The sequence below is a fragment of the Chenopodium album genome, chromosome 18, assembly GCF_948465745.1.
Source record: "Chenopodium album chromosome 18, dcCheAlbu1.1, whole genome shotgun sequence".
NCBI lineage: Eukaryota > Viridiplantae > Streptophyta > Magnoliopsida > Caryophyllales > Amaranthaceae > Chenopodium > Chenopodium album.
In genome coordinates, this window is record NC_137851.1 from 44812271 (window position 1) to 44826905 (window position 14635).

The 14635-nt window shown below is 41.5% G+C and overlaps 1 pseudogene; it reads right to left on the reverse strand.

Moving 5' to 3' along the window:
* Nucleotides 1-205: 205 nt before the first annotated feature.
* Nucleotides 206-14307, reverse strand: LOC145592198 (dynamin-related protein 4C pseudogene; annotated as a pseudogene).
* Nucleotides 14308-14635: the final 328 nt, after the last annotated feature.

Sequence of the window (14635 nt, forward strand, 5' to 3'; positions counted from 1 at the left end):
GAGCTCTAACAGTGTCTCATTCTTCTCGTTCACAGAGTACAAAGACTGTAAACATTAAGCTAACCAAGCGCCATTTTATCGAGTTTCAACAAGAACTACATAATAATGATACTAATTCAAGATGCATGACTTACATTACCAGAGCATTCATCACTAGCAATGTACTACAAAAGAAAGCGAAAATGGCATGTTAGGCCAGGATTGACTAATTACCATTAGATACGTCATTTTTATCCATAATCATATCAACCACATCCTTAGACTCTTTGAGAAAACTAACACTGCTTTTCAGCATCTTCTTGTTTTCGGCTACATTAGGTGACTCCTCCATCAGCTGCTTGATGCCACCACGATAAAATACAAGTTCATCTTGATGATAAACAAAATTTGTTTATCTAATGTCATTTTCGTAAATAAGTTAACATTTGTGGGACCCGCATATTAATAAAAGTTGTTAACTTATTTACAAAAATGTCATGCTGACTGGAGTGAATTGTTGATATATTTACAAAAATGCCATTAGATAAACAAATTTTGTTTATCATGAAGATGAATGGGGGCTCCCACCACTCACCACCTTAGAAACTACTTCTTTATCGAACTCCAAAGCAGTTGTAGTGCCATATTGTCTATCATTCTCTTCAGCACAATTTTCCAATAAGCTGCCACCCTAGTCCACATTTTGACTGCTGCCTCTTTACTCTCCTTGCACTCTTTCAAATGTGCTAGTTGTACCATTCCTATGCCTTCTATTTCCATATGACTCCTCTTCGGGTCATTAATTGTTTCCATGAATCTTGCTTGACTAACCATTAGCTTTGTGCACGCGGTCATGTATTCAGGATTACGAGTATAGCAGGCAATCTTTTCCATATCCATCATCTCCTTCACTCTCTTGATTGATTTTTCTTTCATTTTCACGATCATTTGCTTGGCACCTTTTCTAATTGAGAATTAAAGATTGGGGTAGTTTTCAGTTTTCTGTTTTTAAAACAGAAAGGACAACCTTCTCAACATAATCCCACACATTGCTCATAAAATCCTCCGGCATATTCGGTATCTGATCGAGCTTTTTCTATATTATGTTAAAGAAAGCTGATTGAGGAATGAAATTGGAGAGACGGATCGCTTTGGCTTCTTTAAGAGCCTAGATCTCTTGTATCAAAAATTCATCTGCTAAAGTTTTTTCATTATGAAAAAGTTGTTTAGAGAATTCGTCGAGAATTTCTCCCAAACAAGCACTACAGCGCATTTTTGTGTTATCAGGGAACTCCTCATACTCTCCTCTGACCAGTATTTTCCTGAGAGACTCCTTGGATGATCCTAGTATACTCGTGAATACGGCTATTGCTTCCGCATCAGAGGAAAGACAGGTAGGGAGCTTATCCAACTTTGCAGTATTCTTTTTAAGCCTGTCGTCTATCTGCTTCACGATTTCAGGCAAGCATTTTGTAATACTAGCAGCCTGAATCTTTGTGAGTTTCTCAGCTAAAGTAGGAACCCCCACCATGGATTTATCGATTTTCAAAAGCATGGGGTGGTGTTGGGCCCGTATTGTAATACGACCCATAGCATCTAGGGCATCAACCCAAGATCAGTGGTTCAGCAAAAGAAGGCAAAACGGCTTGATTGGAGTAAACAAGGAAAGCACCATCATACGTATCAATCAAGAGGATACTTGCCAAAAATATACCTACAGAACAGGGAAGAAGATAAATCAAGAAGATCTTCTTGATTTTGAATATATTCTGAAGATATTTGTAAACCCTAGAGATCCCTAGGTATAAATAAGTGTAATTAGACATTTTTTAGCATTCATATACGCACATATACTCTGAATATAATAGAATTACTCAGCATTCATCTACGGAGCTTCGTCCTTACTGAAGAAGGAGGCTATTCCTTATTCAGTATTGTATTTCTAAACTTGTTCTTTTCGTAGTAGTATTCATTCTGTTTGTTTATTGCTGTTTCATTGCTTATCTACTGCTTTATTGGTGCTTTATTGCTATTTATTGCGCTTTTGGTAGTATGATTGTTATTACCCCTCAAACCTAGCAGATTCTCATACGTCCTTGTTGAGATTTGCCTAAACAATTTGGCGCCCACCGTGGGGCTGATAATCGATTAACCTACCAATTCGCCAAAAACCAATACAAACACCATGTCTGGGCACCAAGTACCCTTTACCATGGCCGAAATCAATGAGGGAATGAACGCATTCCGTCAAACCTTAGACCAACAAAAAAGCCAAATCGAAACATTGTTGGCCCAAAAAGTCCAAACCGAAGCCAAGCTTACCAGTCTCACCAAGCAAAATGAAGCCCTCCGTAGCCAAATACAGTCAGTCGCTTCCAAAACCGTTAATACCAGAAAAAACACTGAAAGTATAGCCATGCAGCTCGATATGTCAGGTGTCTTTCATACCCCTAACGGGGAAAAAGGATCTAACACTAGGGAAACAACCCTAGATTTGGACTCTTTGAATGCAGGAACCCCTAAGCAGAATGAACAAGAAAGATCTGAGGAGGGAAAGATAGAGAAGATAGTCAAAGAGTATCTCAAGGCATTAGAAGCAAAAATCGCCAAGATCCCTGGAATGCCAAAGCCCATGGAGGAAGAAGCATCAGATGGCTATATAGAGTCTCCTTTCTCAGAAGAGATCGCCATGGTAGAAGTGCCAAAGAGGTTCTGCACACCCAACATGGCCATGTACGATGGAACAACATACCCTGATGAGCATGTATCCCTTTACAAACAGAAGATGATGACCAGCTCAATCCCTAGAGACATCAGAGAGGCCATCATGTGCAAAGGCTTTGGAGCCACATTATCAGGTCCAGCCTTAACTTGGTTCATTAATTTAGATAATGGGACAATTCGATCTTTTGCAGGAATGGTAAACCTATTCAAGATCCAGTTTGCCAGCAGCAGGAAAATAGAAAAGCAGTCATCGGATTTGTACCGTATTGTGCAAAGACACGGTGAATCCTTGAGAGATTACCTTAATAGGTTCAACAGAGAAAAGATTGGAATACACAAGTGTGATGCTCCCACAACCATTGAAGCGTTTAGAAGAGGATTGCTAGATCATAGTGAGCTCTACAAGGAATTGACCAAATATCCATGTGCAACCTTTGAAGACGTACAAGCTAAGGCAATGGCCCAAGTCAGATTCGAAGAAGATACATATGCAAGAAAAACTCCAGAGCTCAGAAAGGATGAAGATCGCCCGTCAAGAAGGAACAACAACTTCCCCAGGAGAGATAATCGATTCAAGCCGTATCAGCGTTCCCGCTTTGATGAAGGATCAGTCAACGCTGTCGAAGGAGAGTTTTCTGATTGGAGAGAAGATCCTGAGCTCCCACCAAAGTTACACGAGTATTGCTTCAATGTCAATCCTGCAGGAGTAATAAGGACCTTGAACAAGATGGGGGATACTGTTCAGTGGCCAAGAAGGAATGATAGGCCTGGGGAGAAGAAGGATCCATCCAGATGGTGTGATTTCCATTCAGATATTGGTCACACTACTGATGAATGTGTCGCGCTCAGAAAGGAAGTTGCATACCTATTAAAGAAGGGCTACCTCAAAGAACTCTTGTCAGACAGATCTAAAGCTTCAGGGAAGGATAGAGAGTCCAAGCAAGGAGGTCCTCCACCCCCACCTCCAATTGTCAAGACCATCTGTTTCATAACAGGAGGGTCAGAAGTATGCGGCCTAACATATTCAGCAGCGAAGCGGCACGCAAAGGAAAGTAACAAAGAGCAACCAGACAAGAGGGAGAAATCAAAGATAGACATCCCTATCATGTTTGAAGAAAGCGACGCAGTAGAAGGTCATCATGACGGCCTAGTAATCTCACTCCCAGTTGGAAATTGCATGATTAAGCGAATCCTAGTTGACAATGGAAGCTCTGCAAACATCATCATGCTGGATACCCTGAAGCACATGAACATAGATGAGAAGAGTATAGTTAACAAGTCAACAATGCTAGTGGGATTCAGTGGGGAAACCAAGAAGACAAGTGGAGAGATTACATTGGCAACATATGCAAAGGGTATCAACCTGCAGGTTAAATTCTTAGTAATCGACACCCTGTCCTCATACAATATGATTTTGGGAAGACCTTGGATACACGAAATGAAAGCCATCCCTTCTACGTACCATCAGGTCATCAAGTTTCCTACTAGATGGGGAATTCAAGAAATCAGAGGAGATCCTAGGGAAGCCAAAGAATGCTACAAGATAGCACTGAAAGCAACATCTGCGGAGAAGAGTTCAGCATAGCAATCAGAGGATCAGCTGGGCCAAGAGAAGTTGAGTATATCAGAAGAGCAAGAAGCTACTGAAGTCCAGCTGAACCCCTTACATCCAGATCAGAAAGTCAGAATAGGGTCAGAACTTAAAGCGGAAATCAGACAACAGATTCACGACTTTCTAGAAGAAGAGAAAGATGTGTTTGCTTGGACCCACGAGGACATGAGAGGCATTCCCCCAGAGGTTATCACTCACAAGCTAAATGTAGACCCAATGCATACACCAGTGAAACAAAAAAGAAGAAAATTCGCGCCAGAAAGGAACAAGATCATCAACGAAGAAATTCAAAACCTACTCAAGACTGGAAAAATCAGAGAAGTAAGGTACCCAGAGTGGCTTGCCAACATGGTGGTAGTAAGAAAGAAGAATGGGAAATGGCGGATTTGCATAGATTTCACAGACATCAACAAGGCTTACCCGAAAGACCCATTCCCTTTACCTCACATCGATGCTATGGTAGACGCCACAGCAGGACACGAATTGTTATCCTTTATGGACGCCTACAGTGGTTACAACCAGATCCTCATGCACAAGGATGACCAAGAAAAGACAGCCTTCATTACCAGCCAAGGAATATATTGCTACAAGGTAATGCCTTTCGGATTGAAGAACGCAGGAGCAACATACCAAAGGTTGGTAAACAAGATGTTTGAAAAACAAATTGGGAACACGATAGAAGTCTACATAGATGATATGGTAGTTAAATCCAAGAAGGCAGAAGATCATGTCAGAGACCTCAGAGAAGCATTCGTCATCCTGAAACAATATGGCATGAAGCTGAACCCTACAAAGTGCACGTTTGGAGTACAGTCAGGAAAATTCTTGGGATACATGGTTACGCAAAGAGGAATAGAAGCCAGTCCAGAACAGGTCAAAGCTATCCTAGATCTAGAACGACCAAAATCCAAGAAGGATGTACAGAGCCTAACAGGGAAAATCGCGGCATTGAACAGGTTCATCTCAAAGTCTTCAGAAAAGAACATAGCCTTCTACGAGGTACTGAAAAAGAACAAGGAGTTTAAATGGGAACAAGAACATGATGAAGCATTCCAGAAGCTGAAAGAATACCTAGCCAACCCGTTGATTCTCTCCAAACCTAGAGAAGGGGAACCACTCCAGCTGTACCTTGCAGTGTCTGAAGGGACGGTCAGCGCAGTCCTCACAAGAGAAGAAGAAAAGGAACAATTTCCAATCTACTATGTCAGCAAGACCCTGCTCAGTGCGGAAACACGATACGCCTCATTGGAGAAAATCATTTTAGCCTTGTTCACTTCTTCAGTAAAGCTACGTCCATACTTCGAGAGTCATCCCGTACAAGTACGGACCAACTACCCCATCAGAGCTATCATGAGAAAACCAGAAATGTCAGGAAGGATGGAAAAATGGGCCCTACATCTAAGCAGGTACGACATACAGTACGAACCCAGGACGACAGTCAAATCTCAAGCTTTAGCAGACTTCGTAGCAGATTTCAGCCCTACACTTGAAGAAGAAGCACAAAAGGAAGTACTAGCCTTACAGGAACCAAAGGCTGCACAAAAATGGACACTCCATACAGATGGTGCAGCAAACATACGAGGAGTGGGCTTAGGAGTAGTACTGACATCACCCCAAGGAGACAAGATAGCACAGGCAATAAGGTGCAACTTCAAGGCTACCAATAATGAAGCCGAATATGAAGCGCTCATTACAGGACTAACCGTTGCAAGAGATATGAAGATACAACACCTAGAAGTAATCTCTGATTCTTTACTCATGGTAAACCAAATCAACGGGCAGTATGCAGCAAAAGACACCAGAATGATTGCCTACCTGGAAGTCACGAAGAAGCTCATCAAAGAATTCAAGGAGTTCAAGATAGAACAAGTACCCCGGAACCTAAACACCGAAGCAGATGCATTGGCAAATTTGGGATCAAACATCAATCCAGAAGAATTTGGGGCAATCCCTCTAGTACATGTACTCTCACCAGCCATAGAGAAGGAATCAACCATGAGTGTCTACGAAATTCAAACAGGCCCTACAGAAGAAGAAGACAACAGTTGGATAACACCCCTGAAGGAATACCTCCTGGGCAACACGAAACCAACAGGGAAAGTAACAGCTCAAGCATTCGCTCAGAAAGCCTCCAAGTATTGCCTAATCAGCAATATACTTTTCAAGAAATCTGCAGCGGGACCGTTCTTAAGATGCCTGGAAAGAAAAGAAGCCCAACAAGTCTTACAATCCTTACACAGTGGAGAATGCGGAAATCACTCCGGAGGAAGAAATTTAGCCAACAGGGCACTCAGAATGGGATACTACTGGCCCAGTATGAGAAAGGACGCAGTTGAGTTCGCCAAGAAATGCTTAGCATGCCAAAAACATGTGCCCTTGACACACAAGCCATCAGAAGAGTTACACCCAACATTGACACCGTGGCCATTTATGAAGTGGGGAATGGATATAGTAAAATTACCACCGTCATCAGGGCAGAGAGTGTACTTCTTAGCAATGACAGACTACTTTTCCAAATGGATTGAAGTAGAAGCGTACAAGGAGATCAAGGATAAGCACGTCATTTCATTTATAAAGAGGAACATTCTAAGCAGATTCGGAGTACCAGCGGAGATCATTACAGACAACGGGTCTCAATTCATCAGCAACAAAACTACCAAGTTTTGTAAGGAATGGAACATCTCCCTTATCACATCTACACCAAGATACCCACAAGCGAATGGACAAGCAGAATCAAGGAACAAAGTCCTCATAGGCAACATGAAGAAAAGGCTGGAGGGAGCCAAAGGGAAATGGGCAGACGAACTACCCAACATATTATGGGCAGACAAAACAACCCCTAAAGGCGCTACAGGTCATACCCCTTTCTCACTGGTGTACGGATGTGAAGCAGTAATACCAACAGAGGTAGAAGTGCCTACAGCAAGGTACGGACTGATGACAGAATAAAGAAACCAAGCAGAACTAATTCACAATTTAGACACAGTAGAGAAGCTAAGGGAAGACGCACAAATGAGAATGGCAGCATACCAACAGGAAGTAGCAAGATCCTTCAACAAGAACGTTAGAGTCAAAGCATTCAAGCTAGGAGACTGGGTCCTCAGAATGGTATACGAAAACACCAAGGAAGTTAATGCAGGAAAGCTAGCACCCAACTGGGAAGGACCCTATGAAATCACCAAGGTAGTAGGTAATGGAGCATACAGACTTAGGAATGCAGAAGGGAAAGAAGTGCAGCGAGGCTGGAACGCAGCACATTTAAAATTATATCATTTCTGAAGAAGGTACGCAATTGTTATTTCTATTTTGTATTTCAAGAAAACACAAAAAAAAAAAAAAAAAAAAATCAGAAAACACAAAAACACAAAAATCTCCAACAGCCAGATTCAGCACGAAAGGTACTCATCTATCTTTATCTTTTGTCAATTTACTTTATGATCATTACGAGTACTGACTTTGGCATCGGAGGGCCGTTGGGGAAACCCACGGCCACCCCTCACCTTCTTCTGTTTTGCAAGGAACACGACTGACACTACTGAACAAGGGTGCAACAAAATCCCTTCACTATAGAACAAAGGCAAGGCATTCCTGAAAAGAACAGACCTACTACCCTCACAAAACTTACAAACACACGTAAGTAACACCCTTACTATACAACTGTAATACAACTGTAATACAACAGTAATACAACTGTAATACAACTGTAATACATTCGTGATACAACTGCAAACACACCACACTATGCAGAAACGACAATCACACAGCAAGAGAGACAGAAATACTTAGTTGCATTGTAACGAAATTAAACAAAGCATCCAGCTACAGAAGCGTAGCGTAAAATAAAAACAAATTATCCAGACTGCACTAAGGCAGCAAACAGAAACAACATCCAAAGTTGTACATTTTTTATTAAAAAGAAAGGTGACACAACACCAGCTAAACTAATTTTCTCCCGTGTTGTCAGCAGGGGCTACTTCCTCAGCTACAGGCCTCATCACCTCTGGGGCATCCTTCACTTCTTCATTGTGAGGAGAATTCACTTCCTCATCAGCAAAGCTCAGCAGTAGGGAACCGGGAGCAGCAGTCCCTTCAGGAAACGCCTTCTCAAAAGAAGCCTTGTCACCATCATAATCCCAAGCCTCATGCTTTCCTTGCTGAAACTCCTCCATCATCTCAAGACGTGCCTTCCCATAATAGTACGTAGCAGCATCAATGGCCTCATTAGCAGCTTCTTTCAGGGTACTCTTCAACCCGTCCCGCTTAGAAATGCAGTCCCGATGCTTAGCCCGTTCAGACTTCAAAGCCTCAGTAGCAGCCTTGTACTTGTCAGACAGAGCATCACGCTCCTTCTTCATAGCCTCATACACCCGAGAAAATTCTGACACCTTGCCCAAAACACCAAGGCAGGACTGGAGGCTCTGCACAGCAAAGATGAGGTGTAAGAAGCATATTTCAATAAAGTCGATTTTATGCAAAACTTTTTTGGAGTACACTATACCTGGAAGGACTGTACAGCCGCTTCTTGTGAAAGATCAGCAAAATTCATTGAAGACTGGCGATCCTTGAAGGAAGGAAACAACAAGGTATCCACATGAGGAGCAAGAGAGTCAAAGGAAAATTCAGCAGCGTCAACATCAATGGGCATCTCCAACTTCCTCTTAAGACCAGCACGAGGCGGAGGCGGAGGTGCAGCACCCCTAGGAGCAACCATCTTGATGGGAACAACCTCAGAAGTCTGGGGGGACGAACGAGACTTAAGACGGCCCAAGATGGAAGATGAGCTAAGAAGATCATGAGACCTCAGTGACCTTGATGTATCTACAAGGAATACAGTCAGTTCAAATATTGTACAACAAGGATCACATCAAATATATACAGCAAGGACGCTAATAACAAACAACCAAGACCAACAAGTACGCGCAAACATGTTCAACAAGGAAACAGCCAATTCAAAAATAAAAACGCCAGACTAAAAACCAACCACGCATTCACAAAAGCATAAGCGCAACAAAACATCGAAACTCACAAGGGAGAAAGAAAACAAACCTTGAGACATGGCTGGAGCAACTTTCTGTTCAGAATCAGACTCGTCCAAAGACTTAATTTGAATAACTACTTCAGGCTGCGTCAATTTGATGAAAGACCTTTCGTCTGCACTCAACTCGTATAACTTGTCTATCAAAGATGGAGACTGAGAGCGTTGCTTCAATTTACTCACTGCAACCAACAGGCAAATAAGCCCAAATCAACAAAGAAGGAGAGAAGAACATAAAAGAATAAGAAAACAAAATACCTTCGGCCTCAACAGTGTCAATCAAAAAATCACAATCATCACCCAACGAATCAATCCTCACAAAGAAGAACTTGTGATACCACTTCTTGTCAAACGCCTTCTCCAAATCAGTCACCAAAGGACCAACACCATCCTTCAGGCGAAGACTAACCCGACCTTTACCACTGGTCCTGATAGTGTAAGGGTAACACAAATCCCTCACATCAAGTTCTATACCCAATTTCACACTCAGCAAATCCAGAATTCTCAATACCCTCCAAGTTTGGGGCAATAATTGACAAGGCGAAACCCTAACTTTAGAAAGAAATTGACGAACAAGAGCAGAAAAAGGGAACGTATGCCCAATTACAAAAGGGTACTCAAAGAAACACACCCAACCAGGGGCAATCCAGTCAGCCCTCTCCCTGGCTGACGGAATTTTCACCACAACCCCATCAGGAAAACGTGCAAGTGCAGCGATGTTCTGGACTTCCTCCTTCGTAACAGTGGAGGGATAGGTATCCTTGACAGGAAAGACATTCTGCGCCACCAAGTTCGGCTTTTTCACACCCTCATCCACCCCAGCAAACACCACCCTCACATGATCATCCATCACAAAAACAAGAGAAAAGAAAAATACAAAGCAAACAGAGCAAACAGAGATGAGAGAGAAAGTACCTGATGGAATTGAAATTAGGGACAAAGCAATTGAAGTGATTAGACAACAGCCTGCGCACCCAATAAATACCAAAGACGGAAATAAAACCGCCCTTCACAGTTATCGAGGAAGTTGCTTTAAAACCGCCACCACTTTCTATGTTGCTAACCGTTGGAGCAATTTCTGAATTTCGAAATATTTTCTAGAATTCTCTTTAGGTAATTTTCACTTCCAAATACTTGGAAATAAAAATTAGGGGCAATTGTTGGGCCCGTATTGTAATACGACCCATAGCATCTAGGGCATCAACCCAAGATCAGTGGTTCAGCAAAAGAAGGCAAAACGGCTTGATTGGAGTAAACAAGGAAAGCACCATCATACGTATCAATCAAGAGGATACTTGCCAAAAATATACCTACAGAACAGGGAAGAAGATAAATCAAGAAGATCTTCTTGATTTTGAAAATATTCTGAAGATATTTGTAAACCCTAGAGATCCCTAGGTATAAATAAGTGTAATTAGACATTTTTTAGCATTCATATACGCACATATACTCTGAATATAATAGAATTACTCAGCATTCATCTACGGAGCTTCGTCCTTACTGAAGAAGGAGGCTATTCCTTATTCAGTATTGTATTTCTAAACTTGTTCTTTTCGTAGTAGTATTCATTCTGTTTGTTTATTGATGTTTCATTGCTTATCTACTGCTTTATTGGTGCTTTATTGCTATTTATTGCGCTTTTGGTAGTATGATTGTTATTACCCCTCAAACCTAGAAGATTCTCATACGTCCTTGTTGAGATTTGCCTAAACAGGTGGTCTTGAAATAAGGCAGCTTCTGGTGCTCTAGCTTCTGCATAAGTGTCATCACCAATCCTGTTTCTTACACAAACATAACCCAAACCAATTCTGACTTTGTTGGATGTAACTTTCTCTAGTAAATTTTCAGGATTCTTATCAGCCTTGGTGACAACAGCCAATGTCCGTTCTCCTGATTTATCCACCTCACGCGACACCCGAATGGACTCACATGTGGAGAAATCAACATCAGCAGAGATCACATTCAGAATGATGCTCTCTGCTGGTGTGATGTACTTGAATATAATTTTTTGAATTTGCTCGCATATATCTTCTGGTTGCCCATCAACGGGTGTCCTAATAGGCTAGTAATACCAGGGAGATCAATCATTATAAGGTCAGGCACACCGTTTTTCTTGATCACAAGAGTCAATGAGGTTTCGGAGACTCCCTTCTCTGTCTTGGTAATGACTAAAGTAGCCTTTTCGATGTCTTTACCCACTTGGGTTTCATCGGTTGAGACAGAGTTATTGTCATAGTGAAGAGAAAGGATAGGTGTTGGAGTGGGATGATGCTGGATTTGCATGATCAAAGGTACCCAGGTGCACATTCCGGGTACCTTCCATCACCTCGAGGGAGTTCAATGCCAGCGAGTGACTCGAGCACGCTTGATTTACCAAAGGATTAATCACCTAGAACGACGATGGTGGGAAGTTGGATGCCTTCCTTCATTATTTCAAGGTGGCGGAGCTTGTCTATGGCATCGAGGAGTGGCCGTATTTGTGTGTTGTAGGAAGAGGTTATGGGTGGGTTAACGACTTGATCAAAGGGCTTATCAACATTATGGATCATTCTTGGTGCTTTGGTTTCTACCATTTTTTTTTTCTATTTTCAAGGAGAATCAACATCAATAAATATTGGTGGGTTAAGAACTTAAGTAAGAATAACAGGAAAAGGAATGAAAGATTAGGGTAGAGTAAAAATAATTAAATAGAGGAAGAAGGGTGTTCTGTATTTATCGCATTGTACATAATTATTCATCATTGATTTAAGGAAAATTTAAAAAATCAGAGCCTTTTTGGTGCAGCAGGCCACACGGTGTGGCCTGCTACCAACTCACCAAAAATAACGGACCCAGACGTGCGCATAACAGGGTTACTATTCACGCGCATAACGGGGTTACTGGTTTTGTCAGGGTTACTTGTATTTTTCAGGGATTACTTGTATATTTTTTTATCCAGGGGTTACTTGTATAAATTACTTATCCTGGGGTTACTTGTATTTTTTAGGGGTTACTTGTATTCTTTTTCGGGAGTTACTTATATGGATTACTTATTCAGGGGTTACTTGTTTGGGCTAATTCAAGGGTTACTTGTATGAGTTACTTATTCAAGGGTACTTGTATGAGTTACTTATTCAGGGGTTACTTATATGAGTTACTTCAAGGGTTACTTGTATGAGTTACTTATTCAGAGTTACTTGTAGGCCCCGTACCAATTAGTAACACCCTACAAGTAACTCCTGACCGAAACCAGTAACACCCTACAAGTAACCCTTGACCAAACAAGTAACACCCTACAAGTAACCCCTGACCAAACCAGTCGCACCGTACAAATATTCTACAATCTATTCATATTACTATTGTTGTTTCTGTTGCTGAATTTTTTACTTAAAATGTTCGATCTACGAATCCACGAAGAAAACGAGCTCACATTTCTTCGGTTCTCATTGATTTCACTATTTCAAATGTTGTTGATGATCTTAAGGTTAATTAATCGTAATTTTTCTCAGCAATTTGACACTCGAAATTCGGGCTTTAATTACAACAATTTGGCAAAGAGGAGAGAGAAAATGGGTGGAGTAGAGATATGGTTGCTGGTGATGTGTTGTCTGGCTTGGAGAAGAAGGTAAGAAAAGAGGAGAGAGAAAATGGGTGAAGTAGAGATATGTTGTTGGTGATTAGTGGTTTGAATTGGAGAAGAAGCTAAGAATTATAAAAAAAAAAAAAAAATAGAAATTGTGGCTGGCCACACTGTGTGGCAAGCCACATACAAAAATTTGTGTTAAAAAATACCACCATCTAAAGTAGCCAATTTTTACATTATCACCTCAAGTTTTTTTTTATTGTATTATACTATTTAGTTTTTTCCAAAACGCTAAAAACTACCACCACTTTTCTGAGTGACGTCATCATGGGTCCCACAAACGGCCTTCTTTTCATTTTCCCTCTCTCTTCTCTCTATTTCCCTAGTTCTTCCCTCTTTCTATCTCTTCATCTTGCAAATTTGATTTCATTTATCACTTTTTCGCAAATTAGGTATTAAATTATGCAATTAAACCTTCAACAAATTGAAATTTCAAAATCAAGGGGTTAGGGGAACACCCACCATCGATTTTTCGATCCTCGAAAGCATAGGATGAGACTGAAACAATGCAGCTTCTTCTGCTCTAGCTTCAACATAACTCTCATCACCAATCCTGTTTCGAACACAAACATAACCCAACCTGATTCGAACATCATCAGTCATAACCTTCTCAAGCAGCCCTTTAGGTGCTTTATCAGCCTTTGTTACAACTGCTAGAGTTCTCTCCCCTGATTTATCCACCTTTTGCGACATCCGAATGGATTCGCAGGTGGCGAAATTGACAGCAGCGGAGAGCACATTCAGAATGATGCTCTCCACTGGAGTGATGTACTCCATGATAATATCATGTATCTGTTCATAAATATTATCCGGTTGGTCGTGCACAGCCACCCGGGTAATACCAGGGAGATCAACCATAGTAAGGTCAGGCACCCCATTTTTCTTGACTACAAGAGTCAATGGGGTGTGGGAAATTCCCTTCCCCGACCCTGCGATCTCCCACGTGGCAAACTCGATAGACTCTGCCACGTGTAACTCTTCCGTATCTACGGACTTGTTAAGGTACTCGAGAGTAAGGGTCTGGGTAAGAGTAGGGTGGTGCTGAAGGCGCATGATTAAGGGTATGCGAGTGCAAATACCTTGTCCTCGTGAAAGGTTAATGCCAACGAGTGAATCGAGTACGCTCGATTTGTCGGAGGATTGATCGCCTACGACGATAATGGTGGGGAGTTAGATGCCTTCTTTCATGATTTTAAGGTGGCGGAGTTTGTCAATAGCGTCGAGGAGTGGCCAGATTTGGTGATTATAAGAAGAGACTAAGGGCGGGTTTATTGTTTGGAGGGGTTGTTGTTGCTCATTAGACTGGATTATTGCTAGTGTTTTTGCTTCTTCCATTTTTGTGTGTTTTGTGTTTTGTTATGGCTGTAATTTTCTTTTAAATGTTAAGTCTTGTAATGGGTAGAAGAGTAGTTAAATAGAGGAGGAGCTTTCTGTTTTGTGTGTGAGAAATGAAATATCAGAGATAGTGAAGTAGGACAAAGTATGGTGAAAAGTCCCAGGAAAGAAGGGAGTAACTTGACTGATTTTTACAGTTTACTGTGTTGTTGAGTGTTGAAGAGTGAAAAATTGCTTGTTTGACTAGTGCAAGTCAAACTCGGAGATATGCAAAGAGACTTTGACAAGACATTCCTACACATTGTTGGGTAAGGGTATGCCCATGTTC